This window comes from Manacus vitellinus, unplaced genomic scaffold (genome assembly GCF_001715985.3).
Source record: "Manacus vitellinus isolate BGI_N305 unplaced genomic scaffold, ASM171598v3 scaffold_8_pilon, whole genome shotgun sequence".
Classification (NCBI taxonomy): domain Eukaryota; kingdom Metazoa; phylum Chordata; class Aves; order Passeriformes; family Pipridae; genus Manacus; species Manacus vitellinus.
The window spans coordinates 26,375,360-26,387,536 of record NW_021940864.1 but is presented as its reverse complement, the minus strand read 5'-3'; the positions used below and the strand labels follow the sequence as shown (position 1 = coordinate 26,387,536).

At 35.6% G+C, this 12,177-nt stretch overlaps 1 protein-coding gene across 1 annotated transcript in view; it reads left to right on the top strand.

The window, feature by feature from the left end:
• The window catches only part of RYR2 (ryanodine receptor 2), a 379,203-nt gene that overhangs the window by 35,985 nt on the left and 331,041 nt on the right, over positions 1-12,177 (top strand). The window lies entirely within an intron of this gene.

Sequence of the window (12,177 nt, the reverse complement as noted above, 5' to 3'; positions counted from 1 at the left end):
GGTTAGGAGTATACTTGCAGTGTGGGTTTTTTGTATGTGTTTTTGTTTATATTTTTTGTTTTGATTTTGTTTGTTTTTTTTTTAATTCTGTGACACTTTAAAATCACTTTGATTAACGGCTGGTTACTTAAGCTTATATAAGAATACGAACGAATTATATAATCTGATAATATTCCAGCTTTACAACGCAGAGATTCTTGTTCTTCCTACCAGAACTATTCCTCTGCCATATTGCTCTTCAGGAGTTACATTAGAGTGAGCCTTTAGGACAGACTCCAGGAAACAGCAGAACAATAAGTGACTCTCAGTATGTTGAATTCAATTGCTAGCTGAATGCAACTCTTCTCAGCCTGTTAACAAGGATGCCATTTAGTAGTCCTTAAAAGGTGATGGAATTTTGTTTGCTGCTGCTTTAGTATGTGTAACTATTAGCTATGACTAGAGGTTTATCTAGCCATATGAGTGGAAAAAAGAAAAAAAAGCAGCTGTATAAATACCTATTGAACAGTGTACAGTTATGTAACTTGACACTTAAGGGTTGTGATAGAGGAGAGTGGTGATAACCTAAGGAATTTGTGAAGGGAGAGTTTAAGCATTACCCAAATTTTATTTATTCTTCTCTCATGAAGGGTAACATATGTTGCCTATTAAGAGTAGATGGTACTCTCTTTTTCGTATTAATGTTTCATTAAAAACTGACTCTGCTGCTAAGAGCTCAGAAAGTTTATTCCGGGGCATTATGTCTATGTTGATTCAGGGGGAAGAGTGCCATCTGCAGAATCTTTAATCTTCCCTGTTACAACAGCTCTGCCATGCCAGCAGTGCTTAGATGTGTGGACAGGACTTACTCTTAGCTTGTGAGATCTGATGTGCTCAGCCTTTTCTAAGGAAATCGCCTAAAACTGCTTTTCCGTTGTACTAAGAAAACTTCATCTATAAGCTCCTTTCCCCAATATTGTCCAAAAAAAGATTAAGATGCACATCCATGTCATTGCTTTTATAATCTTCTTTAGATTAACTGTGAGAGTGTGGGGGAAAAGAGATGACTATTAGGTCAAAGTGTGGTAGACGAGATGAAAAGAGCAGCTGCTGCAAAGCAAAAAAGGCATACACTCCCAGCCAAACTTCCCAAACATCCCAAAAGACAGGAGGCTTTAACTGATTTCTGTGGGTGGGTTTTTTCCTCTTTTTCTTTGTTTGTTTGTTTGTGCTTTTGTTTTGAGTTTTTGTTTGTTTATTTTCCCCTAGATATTAAACTCAGTTACTCTACACTGTGTCTTGGCTGTGGCTATCACCACTCTCACTTAGGCAGGGAGGGAGATATTCTTTTTACTTCCATGAAAATAATGGATATCAAAAGTCTCCTTTTGAAGGGACAATCATCTATGTGTGTGGGCAGGTTTTAACAAATTTCTGTAGGCTTGTATTTAATAACTAAGCTTCCACTGATGAGCTCTGCTTCCAGAATGCAATAAAAAGTTAAATTAAAGAGTAAAAGAGACATTAAACAAAATACAAGTAGACAACTTTGACCTAGTAAAGCAAAACAGAAAAACTGTTTTCCACTAGAAAAACAGAATCAAGACACAGCACAGGAGAAGAATCAGGGAAGCCAAAAAGAAGACTATTTCTGACTGTAGCAATACAATATCACAAGATAGCTAGCACAGGGTCACATTGGCAAGATGCAGAGACCTGGTGCCTCTTGCCAGCACTCACATGATGCTCACAAGCACACTGCAGATTGTCAGATAGCAGTGACTATCAGTGGCTGATGTCTGGAACCTGGGGATTAGAGCACTGTTTCTGTAATTATATAAATGCTTCTCCAGTGTTTTTGAAGCATGTAAGAAAAGTGTCTGAACAGTCTTTGCATCTCAGCAAGAGGGTGAGAGCAATGTAGGATCTGGGATTTTCCTTCATGAGGGAGAGATATTGCTGAAATTTCGTAGCTTTCGTTGTGACTTGAAATTTGAGTTCTAGCTGGATTCAGAGGAACCAAGGACAGAATCTCAGAGAGTCTATGTGCCTTGCTGTAAAGCCAGGCAGCTGGCAGAACAAGCCCGTGTGGCACCACACTTGGTTGGTGGTCTGGCAAATCTGGAAGCCCCATGGACAGAAAAACGCAGAGAATGCCCGAAAGCAGGAAGGCTGCCAGCCTGGCATCTTTGCTGGAAAGTGGTGAGAAGGCACTGGGAAGTCCAGGAGTCCATTAGATTGGGTGAAGGACGAGGGCAGTTCAGTTGGTGTGCAGTTGGAAACCAGCATCCTTGGGTATCTCTAGGCAGAGAGGACAGGAAGTGTCTTCAGCTCTCTCAAGGGAAATGGAAAGATTTTCAAGTGATATCAGGTTTTTTTGTGTTGTGATTGTTTATTATTGTTATTAAGGCAAGAAGGAAGAAGTTTTTTACCTAAGTGTGGTGCAGCACTGTGCCAGGTTACCCAGAGAGGCAGTGGATGCCATGTCCATGGAAACATTCAAGATCAGGTTGGATGGGGCTCTGAGCAACCTGACCTATTTGAAGATAATCGGGCTCATTGCAGAGGGTTGGACTAGATGACCTTTGAAGCTCCCTTCCAACCCAAACCATTCTGTCAGTCTGTTATTATTATTATTTTAGGACCCCATTTTTCCCCAAAACAAAAATAAAATTGGATGTTAGTTGAAAAATTCTGGCCTGAAAGTTGCATGTGTTGGTAGTTTAAAAACAGTTGTGTGTGTTTATCTTTTAAGCTTTGCAAGGGGATGGATACGCAGTGGAAGTGTTTTTCTTTTATGCATCCCTTTGATCTGTTCATCTTTCTGGCCCACCTCACCTCCATCTGTATGTTTGTTCCATCTGATATGCAGATTTGAGTCTTCTGGGATTGAGTTTCTTCTCTGCTGTGCCTAGTGCAGTGATATTTTTTGAGCCAGAATCCCTGATTATTGAATGATATCATCTTTGATAGTATTTCAGATTACCTCTGAAAGTAAAATACGTGAGAAGCTTTTGAAATTTTTCAGAAACATGTGAGAACTTGATCACAGGGTGCAGTGTATTGAGGCCTTTATTTTTTCATCATAGAAAAAGCTTGTCAGTGTTGGGATTTTAGTAGTCACTAAGAAAAACCCCAAAAGGCATTTGTCTAAGTTGACCTTTGCTGCTGTATCACTAGTTTCAGTAGTTCCAGTACTGTGTCAGTGAGATCGTAGGGGAAGCAGAAGAGTAATGATGAGACAAGATTTTTTCAGAATTCTGGAGCAAAATAATTTAAGAAGTCGGAGGTTAAGTAAAATCTGTATGTTTTAAGGCTCGTACGTTCAAGTATGCATTTCACTTGTGCCAATTTTGTGCCTTTTAAATTCACAATTAAAATAAGGAATACCTTAGGAGTAGCACGATTCTCTAATAAATAGCTTCCACATCTTGAGCCTGGAGATTTTTACTACCTGAGCTCACATGTATGAGAAGTCTGTACCCAGATGCTTTGTGTACTGCATGTTGTCTGTGAAGTGACTTTCTTTATGCATCCTTTTTTTTTTCAGTTGGATGTAAAACACAGTGAATACACATGCACGAGAATTAGGCATATACAAATAAGTACAGTAATTGGCAAGACTCTAGCTAATTAGTTTCAATAGTGCAAGAGACATTTCCAAATGGTCAAATTAGCCTCTAACCAGTTTTGAAATAAGGATTGATGAATTCTGAAAATAACTGAGTTGCTTGTTTAGTTTTTAGCTTAGCTTTTCTTACGGTAATGCAGCTTAATTGAATCAGTAAAATAAGTTTTTTCTGTTATTTCTTTGTAAGTGTAATTTAATTTTTTGCAAAAGTATAACTGGAAATGGATGATTTTTGCCAAGTCATTTATGAAGTAAAGGATGCTTTAGTAAAGTATGCAGAAGATACTCCTGTTTTCACTGTAAAAGACCTGTAGTAAACAACATACATAAATGTTAACTAGAGCTGTGGACTGAAAAATACTGTATAATGTAAAAAAAATTATACACAATATGCAAACATTTCGTGTGACACCTAAGTTCATCAGGGTGGAGAGGAGATGTGAAGTCTTTTATTAGCCCTATTAAAGTAAATGAGAGCAGGGTGAGGGGAGAAGATGACCTTTTTTGTGTATAGGCCCTGCTTTGTTTGTGTGTTTTCGTTTATCCTATTTGTTCACTGGTCATAGCTACATGACTTTGCTAGTCATAGTTACATCACAGTACAGTTGAGTAACATGTATGTATATTGGTTATTTTTTTCAGGTATGTTTAAAAAATATATTTCCTAAAATACTTAAGCTATATTGGTTAATAATTTTTTGAGCTTTGCCTTGGATTTTTAATTTATTTTTTTTTAAAAAATTTATTTTTTATTCTTTCTTCATGTACGTGTAGGAGCTAAGCTATTCTGGAGATCTGTTCAAATTACGAGTTCTGAGTTGTCTTAAAGACTGTCCCATTTCAATTTAAAAGGTCAGACATCCAAAAAAAGGTGACCTTTGCCTAAATTAACAAGGTTAAGTTATAAATGGAGTGAATAGCAGAAATCATTTTTTGTGTGTCTTCTTTTACAACCTATGTAATAACCCAGAAATAAACCTAAATGCTCTTAAAAGCCTCGAAGACAGTTTCCCTCAGCATTATTTTGGCTCTTAGTTTTAATTGGAATAATAGGCATAGGATTTTTAGTCCATAATTTTGGTGCTACCTTTCAAAATATTGCATTTATTTTTATTTTGGAAATCAGCACTTGGCAGAAGCTTTTCAGCACTCATTACATAAAAAAATAAACAAATAAAGCAGTAAACAAGAGACAAAATTTCCAAGAGTTGGACATCTTGTTTCATATTTTATGGGTTCTAAAACTTTGTATGATTGTGCTAATTGGGAAGGACTTTGTTTGTCACCTTTACCAGGGTTTCAAATAGTAGCACATGGACTTAAGTAAACTTGATTTTCCAAAGAGATGACAATTTTACTTCTTTTATTTCTCTTTATTTGGACTTGTTACAGTTATGAGCACCAACACACTCAGATGCTTAGCTCAGCATATAGCAGATGGGAAGTTAGTTCTACAACTACCTTCTTGACATTAAAGCATCTCATCAATGGCAGTGTGCACTCAAGAGCAGCTGCAAGTTGAGCCGGCGATATTGATCTGGCAGACTGTGGAACTCCTCAACTCTTCTGTCATGCTGTATGGATCTCATCCAATTCAAATGCCACATATTTATTATGATGACAGCTTTTACAGTATGGTTTTTCTGAATCTAGCTCTATGACCACTATGTATATAATATGTTTATGACTACACCTTTTTTTTTTCTTTTTTTTTTTTTCTTTTGGCTCATTACAGTGTAGCCTGGTAAAGTTTATAGTATTCAAGGGCAGTCTCTGACTTATTTTACAGGTGCTTCTTAAAATGACTGAACTGCCGTTATGCAATTTAATTAGTAAAGACTTTAACATAAGCCTGTGGAAGCACAAAAACCCATATAGGGTTCACACTGAAAAGCAGGGATTTTTGCTTCCTTGACAGTAGTTTTTTGCTCATCTATCAGTAGCAGCTATTAAGCCTCGGTGGAGCAGGCCATTTTTTGCCTTACCTCTTAATTTGTGATTGAGACTTTAGTATTATTTGCTTAGAATGATACTCTAAAATCGGAATGTAATTTTAATATGCTTGGTCATAAAACTTCACCTTTTAGCTTTATTTCATAAGACAAGTGATATTTTGAACCGAAGTAATTAAAATTTGAATTCAGTCTTTTTGTGTATAAGCAATGAAGTCAAAACTTTAATAAGGCCTTGTGTGTCATTTTTCTCTTCCAATATTTTATTATGCTCCGTATTTTTAAGAATAATAGCCTAAAGAAAGAGGTAATCTTTTTCCTTGGAAGTTAAATGATCATTAAGTATATGCTCCTTAATCTTCCTGTGTTATATACAGGCATTTCTGGGATGTACAATCATGCTGATGGTAAGATGCTTATTGCAGTATAATTTATTCCTAAAATACCAGAGATACATGGCATTTTTATAATTTTATATAATTTTCTAACTGTAAATAATTACATTAATTACATTACCTTAAGGATGTGAGTAGAGTTCTATTATTTCCTGTGAAAGCTGTAACCTTTATGGCAGCTGTGTGAGTTATGTATGGCAATGGGGATAAAAGGAGCGAGTTCATTGTACAAAAAACCGGTCATCCTAATGTCTGAGCCTTCAACTTTGTACTTCATGACCCTTGGGTTACTTCATTCCTAAATCCTTGCCTAACATCCTACCATCTTGATCCTGCAGAAATTTAAGTGTGCTTGTCTTTGTGCGCAAGGAACTTCCATGTTGCTGTTCGAGCTTCATACATGTAAGTGCCTTTGTACATGCTTGCAGGAACCTTCATTGGAAGTTGCTTCAGGACTCATTTCTTTTCTTTCATAGTTCCTGATTAAAGCTATACACTTCCACTTACCACAAGCTATAAGTCTTTAGAAGTTAATTATTAAAAATAGCTTTCTATTGGGCCTTGTAAATTATGCAGGCCTAATGGAAGTAACCATGTGATTGTTAGTCATGTTCTTGTCCTGAATTATGATATGTAATCTTAGTATTTTGTGCATGATTTGGGAATGGTACCTGAGTTAGATGACCAGCGTCTATAAGAGGGAAACTTGTTCTGTTTGGCTATCAGAAAGAAATAATGTGTCACTGAGCACTGTAAATATTACTGCTTTAGTGAAAGTCTTTGTTTAGGTGGAAAAAGTATTCCTAAATTAAAGATGTATTTGCAATATATGTTTAGGATGCCCTGAATATTAGCATCATTTGATGTGACTTCTTTCAGTATATGAATCTGATTCTGTGACAAAATTACATTAATATTATATAATTCTATGGCTTGTTTCCCCTTGTAGTCTGCAGACTTCAAATTCTTATTCTAAAATTTATTGCAGTTCATGGGAAATCTTTCAGCTGATTTCTAAGCAAAAAGGTTTCTGGGAAACAGTGTTTGACAGGATCAGGTATCTGTAGTATTTAGTAATGTCTGCTGAAAAACTTTTTAATTGTTTGGGGTAAAATTAATTCCACACATCAGTAATCTGAATGCAAATACAGTGAAAAACTAGTTACCTTAAGTTCTTTTTATATATACCGTTATTGATTGCATTATTGCTTTTAATAGCTGCTTGTGTCCAGTTTAATTCCTAGAAATTGCTTTTCTTGTCCAAATCTGCACATGAGCAGAAAAAATAGTGATATTATTGCTTAAATGGTTTTCTTGACTGTATCTAACTGCAATAAGGCTGCACCTAAATAATTTTTCTGTTCATCAATATTCAGTTATAACTTTTTTGCAATAAGTATATGAATGTTTTTATCACTGGAAACTCTCTACCTTTCCTTTATTCTTAAGATGAACATCTAAGGAAAGCCCATGTTTTGTCTTGTTTTCTTTCGATTTTGCCTTTTAGAGGGCATATGACCGTATCCAAAGCCTGTAGTGAGTGTTCAGCATCTGAATGTATTTGTGTCAAACGGCTGCAGTGATAATAGGCTGCGGATGATGCAGTCTGCATTGTTAAGTCTTCAGGGAGCTTTGCTCTGATAAACCAAGCTTCATTCCACTGCCGCATTTCAAAGAATAAAGGGAACAGAAATGAGCAATGTTATAAGTCCCAGATTAAGTTAGGGAGATGCACAATGTGTGAAAGAGCTTTTTGGTCCATGACTAAATACACAATTTTTAATGGATGTTGTCTGTGTAAGAAAATAAATGTTATTATTTTGGAAAGTCTCTTAACTCCCCCAGCTCCTTGCAGCTTTAGTCTGGGTTCAGTAGGAAGGCTGTCAACCACATGTAGTGCAGCTACAGTATTGCTTTATTTTTTTAGTGAAGCTGAAAGAAATGAAGCCTTTATCCTGCATTCCTTTTGGTCTTTTGTTTTGAATGTACTGTAAATTCCTATTGCTTTTCTTAATTTTATACCAATAAGCTGATATAACTTGTATAATAAAGAAATATAATGCAAATATCTCTTAACTTCACACAACCAGCTACTAGAATATGGATAGCATGGGATCTGAAATTAGTTTATCTGTTCCTTTGCTTCTCTGCTGAGTAATTGTCTAGAATTGCCTCGAGCAATTGGCTTAGCTTCTGGCTCTGGCAGTGGCAGATATGTACTTCGTTAAGAATAGGGGTACAGTTGGTATGTTAAGAATTAAGAGATTTTGACCTTTTCTGAATGTTCCCTATTTGAATAAAATTTGATGGTGTGATGGCAGAGAGGTATATTTGTTCTGCAGTCTTAAGTACAAAAACTGAGTCTCAGTTCCTGGATGAGGACTGGTAACACAAAGTACTGATTGGCACTGCTGCAAAGTTTGACTCAGCACTTCTGTCCTTCTCCAAAGAAGTGTCTATGCTGTTCTCTTCTAGCTCTCCCAAAAGATGCAGGCGGGTTCAGAGCCCAAGTAAAAGGTAACTTGTTGGCAGGAACTGAGTTCAAGTAGCTTAGAGTGCCTTTAACAAATACTAACTTGTTTCAGCCTGAACTCCTTGATCTTATGGTTTACCACGGCGTATGGAGACATCAGCGGTCCTTTTATGTAGTTATTGAAAGCATAAAGAAGCCCAAAGCTGCATAAGAACCTTTGGGTTTTAGCCCTTTGTTAGCAAGGGGTTTTGTTTCTGTTTATCAACAGGAAATGTGAATTTGAAAGACTCGATTTCTGAACAAGTATTAAGAGAATTTTTAGAAGCCTTGCTTTTAGAGAGTGTGTTGGAATAAGGGGAGAAGTGAAACTTAGCAAAAAAGTTACATTTTTTTTCTTCTTTGTGTCCTTGTCTTGTAAACATTTATGTTTTGCTAGAAAAATCAGATCAGGCAAATTGTACCTGTGGTAAAAGCTGTAACAACCATAGACTTTCACAGCTGTATTTCAGTTTCAACAAATAAATATTGAAACAGTAGCTTTAAAACTCCTTGCAGACTTTTTTTTTCATGGTTGTCCTTGAACACTGTCAAATTGTAGTTTTATTATAAGCCTGAATTTTTTGCCTGTGTTTTTCTTTATATGGAGACTATGAAAATTATGAATAGAATTTATATAAATTTTATTTTTTTTGGTTTCACGTGTATAATTGTATAATATTTAGAACTTTTTTTTGGTTTATATTATTATGTCCACCACCCTTTCATTTTGATTATGCCCAGATTGGTATATCATCTTAGCAAGCTAGCAAACTTAGCAAAATTTACTTTTAGGTTGATTTATGTTGTAACAACTAAGTGAAATTTATCATACATCTATTCTTTAGCAAAAACATTACACAAAAACTTGTTGCTAATGAAGTGATAGAGGTGCAGAATTCCATTAAAAACTTGATAAAATTCTGCTCTATAGTCAGAAATGTAGAACAGATAATGAACAGAGATAACTCTTTTAATAAACTTCATAATCTTTCAAAATCTCTCCATAACTTTAATATTTATAAGTTGAAATTTGGTTGCCAATTTCACTCAGTCATCTCCTAATGACAATTGCAAGTGTCAAAACAGCCAACTATATGCTTACATCAAGTTCCTTGCATGAGAAACAAGTGAGTTCACTTCTTGTGCTGCTTTTGTGAAGTTGCCAAGATAATACAAGGGAGGTGGAAAGAAGCAGTGGAATATGCACACATTTGTATATGTATGTATTGGGAAAAAGGAGGGGGCTATTTAGTCATCCAGAATCTGGAATATGAATGCAACACAGTGAGATAGCTTGAGGTCCTGGATGGTAGTTCTCATTGCTAACAGATTTTTGCATCTAGGTCTACATTTCCCGAAGAAGTAAATAAGAATGTAGCTCTTAAATGCAAGAAGATTGTGCTAGTTACCTCTAATTTGGATTATTTGGGCTTCTACTTAACTTCTCTTATTGGTTTAGTGTGCCAATGGATGGAGTATGGAAAGTCTGTAGGGTTACATTCAACTAGGTAAATCTTTTTTACAAAATTTGTCTTAAATCCCCCCACTATTCATTTCTGAAGAAATATTAATACAAATATTTATAAGGGTATTTGATCAAAAATGCAATATCTGAGAAAAGGAGATATCATCCCAAATTATGCAATAAATAAGTCAGTTGGTTTTTGTCATAGTTTTTAAAGAAAGTTAGTGATGTGACAGATATTGGTTGCCATTGCAGGGGATGCATTTTTAGTTCTTAGTTGAGACTCTGTTCAATTGCTCTTTCTCTACTTTTTGTCTTCTGATATTTTTGCTTTCATAGCCTGTATCCAGAGGGCATGGCAGTATCACAGTGAACAACAACAGCCTAAAATATAGTATAACATATTTTAAGGTATAACAGACTACATGGCCAGGAGGACCTACTGCGATTTTGTTGTCTAACCTTTAGCACAGAACATAAAACATCACTCCATTCCAAGTTGCCTCTAATCTTTGAACAGAAAAAAAATCTCTGATCTAAGTATTTTGTTCATAATTAAGCCCTTATAAGGTAATATATGCATATCAAATAGTGATAAATACTTAGAGTCAAATACTTCTTACCAATATTTAATATATATGCTATTTAGCTTACAGAGCTCTGAACAATAAGGTCCTGTGGAAGTGATTTGCACATTACTGAACTCTATTTTTCTATTTTTCCTTTCTTCGTATTTAATCTGAAGAACTTTTGTGATTGCTTACTGATTTTAGGGTTTATGGGTGTTTCTTTGTTTTTTCTTATTTTTTTAAGGCATGGTATGCTCTTTTGAGAGCCATCTGATTGCTTAGCATATGAGATTAGAAACTCTCAGCAGAGATTTTGAACTGTTGTGATACATTGTTATTTATAATAAGGAAACTGGAAGGATGAAATAGTTTTGATTCTTCGAGGCAGCTGTAATCTTTTCTCACCCCTCCTTGGAAGCAACATCTCTGTTGAGAAAGTGAAATTCAGAGTAGGGGAAGAATATGGATTTGAGTGGATCCAGCTTTGAAGAATGGGAGATGCCAAGGGTGAGAGCTGAGGGGGAAGGGCAGAAATCTGAATTTGCCTGTGGATTTCAGGAAAATCCCTGTGGATTTTTTGGTCCTGTATGTTAAACAGCATATTTTTCCTGCTTCTTTGTGCTGACAAATGGTTTTCACCTTCTCCTTCTAATCCAGAATTCTCTGAAATAATGCTCAGGGTTTTTGTGAGTGGGATTTATCCTGCACAACACTTGTCCAAATTGTAAAGGCACCACTGATGCATTCCCAGATGAAACAATGGCTAAAGTGTAAGAATAACCCTAGGTATGATGCCTTTCAAATTAAAGGGGGTAGAATCTATATTAAAAACATTTCATTAATAATGCCAATTCATGTAAGCAAGAGTTGTTTAAAATTGATTGCAGCAGATTAGATATTTACTCATGATTTGATGAAGGTTGCTCCACAAGAAGGTTCTTTCTTCTGCAAAAAAACCTAGTCTTTATTAAAAATAAATTAGCTGTCACACAGTATTTCCTTTGCTACTTGTGAATCATCTGTGAAAAGTACATGATTTTCAAGTAAGAAGATTGTCTTATTATGGCCATCTTGATTTTCTTTTTTTGCTTCCCCTTTGAATGAGGTAAATGCATAAACACTGTTGGAAGACAGACTGAGTAGGATGCTATGTGTTATTTACTAATGGCCATGTATTTCAGATTTCAGTTTAATTTAAGTGAATGAAGACAGAGCTTGTGTGGATCTCTGGAAGGGTGAAAGCAGCCTGGGAAACTTAGTAGAGTGATGGTAGATGAAAGTTAGCAAAGACACAAGTGAGAGCCTGCTTATGATTCAAAGCCTGTACTTTTATATACTCCCCTAATTACAGAGGTTTCATCAGGAAACATTCTTTAAATTTTCCTTGTTAGTTGAGTAAAGAAGATTATCTGCTACACAGAAACCAGTAAAGAAGTATTAGAAAAGTAATGAAAAAATATACAAAAAACCAGTTATTGTAGTGAGACTGATTTGCTGTTATTACCACTTCAGTGTGGTGTTAATGAAAGAAGTTCATGTAAGGATACAAAACAACTGTTGTGAAGACAGAACTTCAAATGCAGACAAAGTGTCTGATATATAAAAGGCAATTTGGCAATGTTTTAAGGACCTTTCTCTTGATAACTGTAATATTGAAGTTAAAGTGCTTTGCAT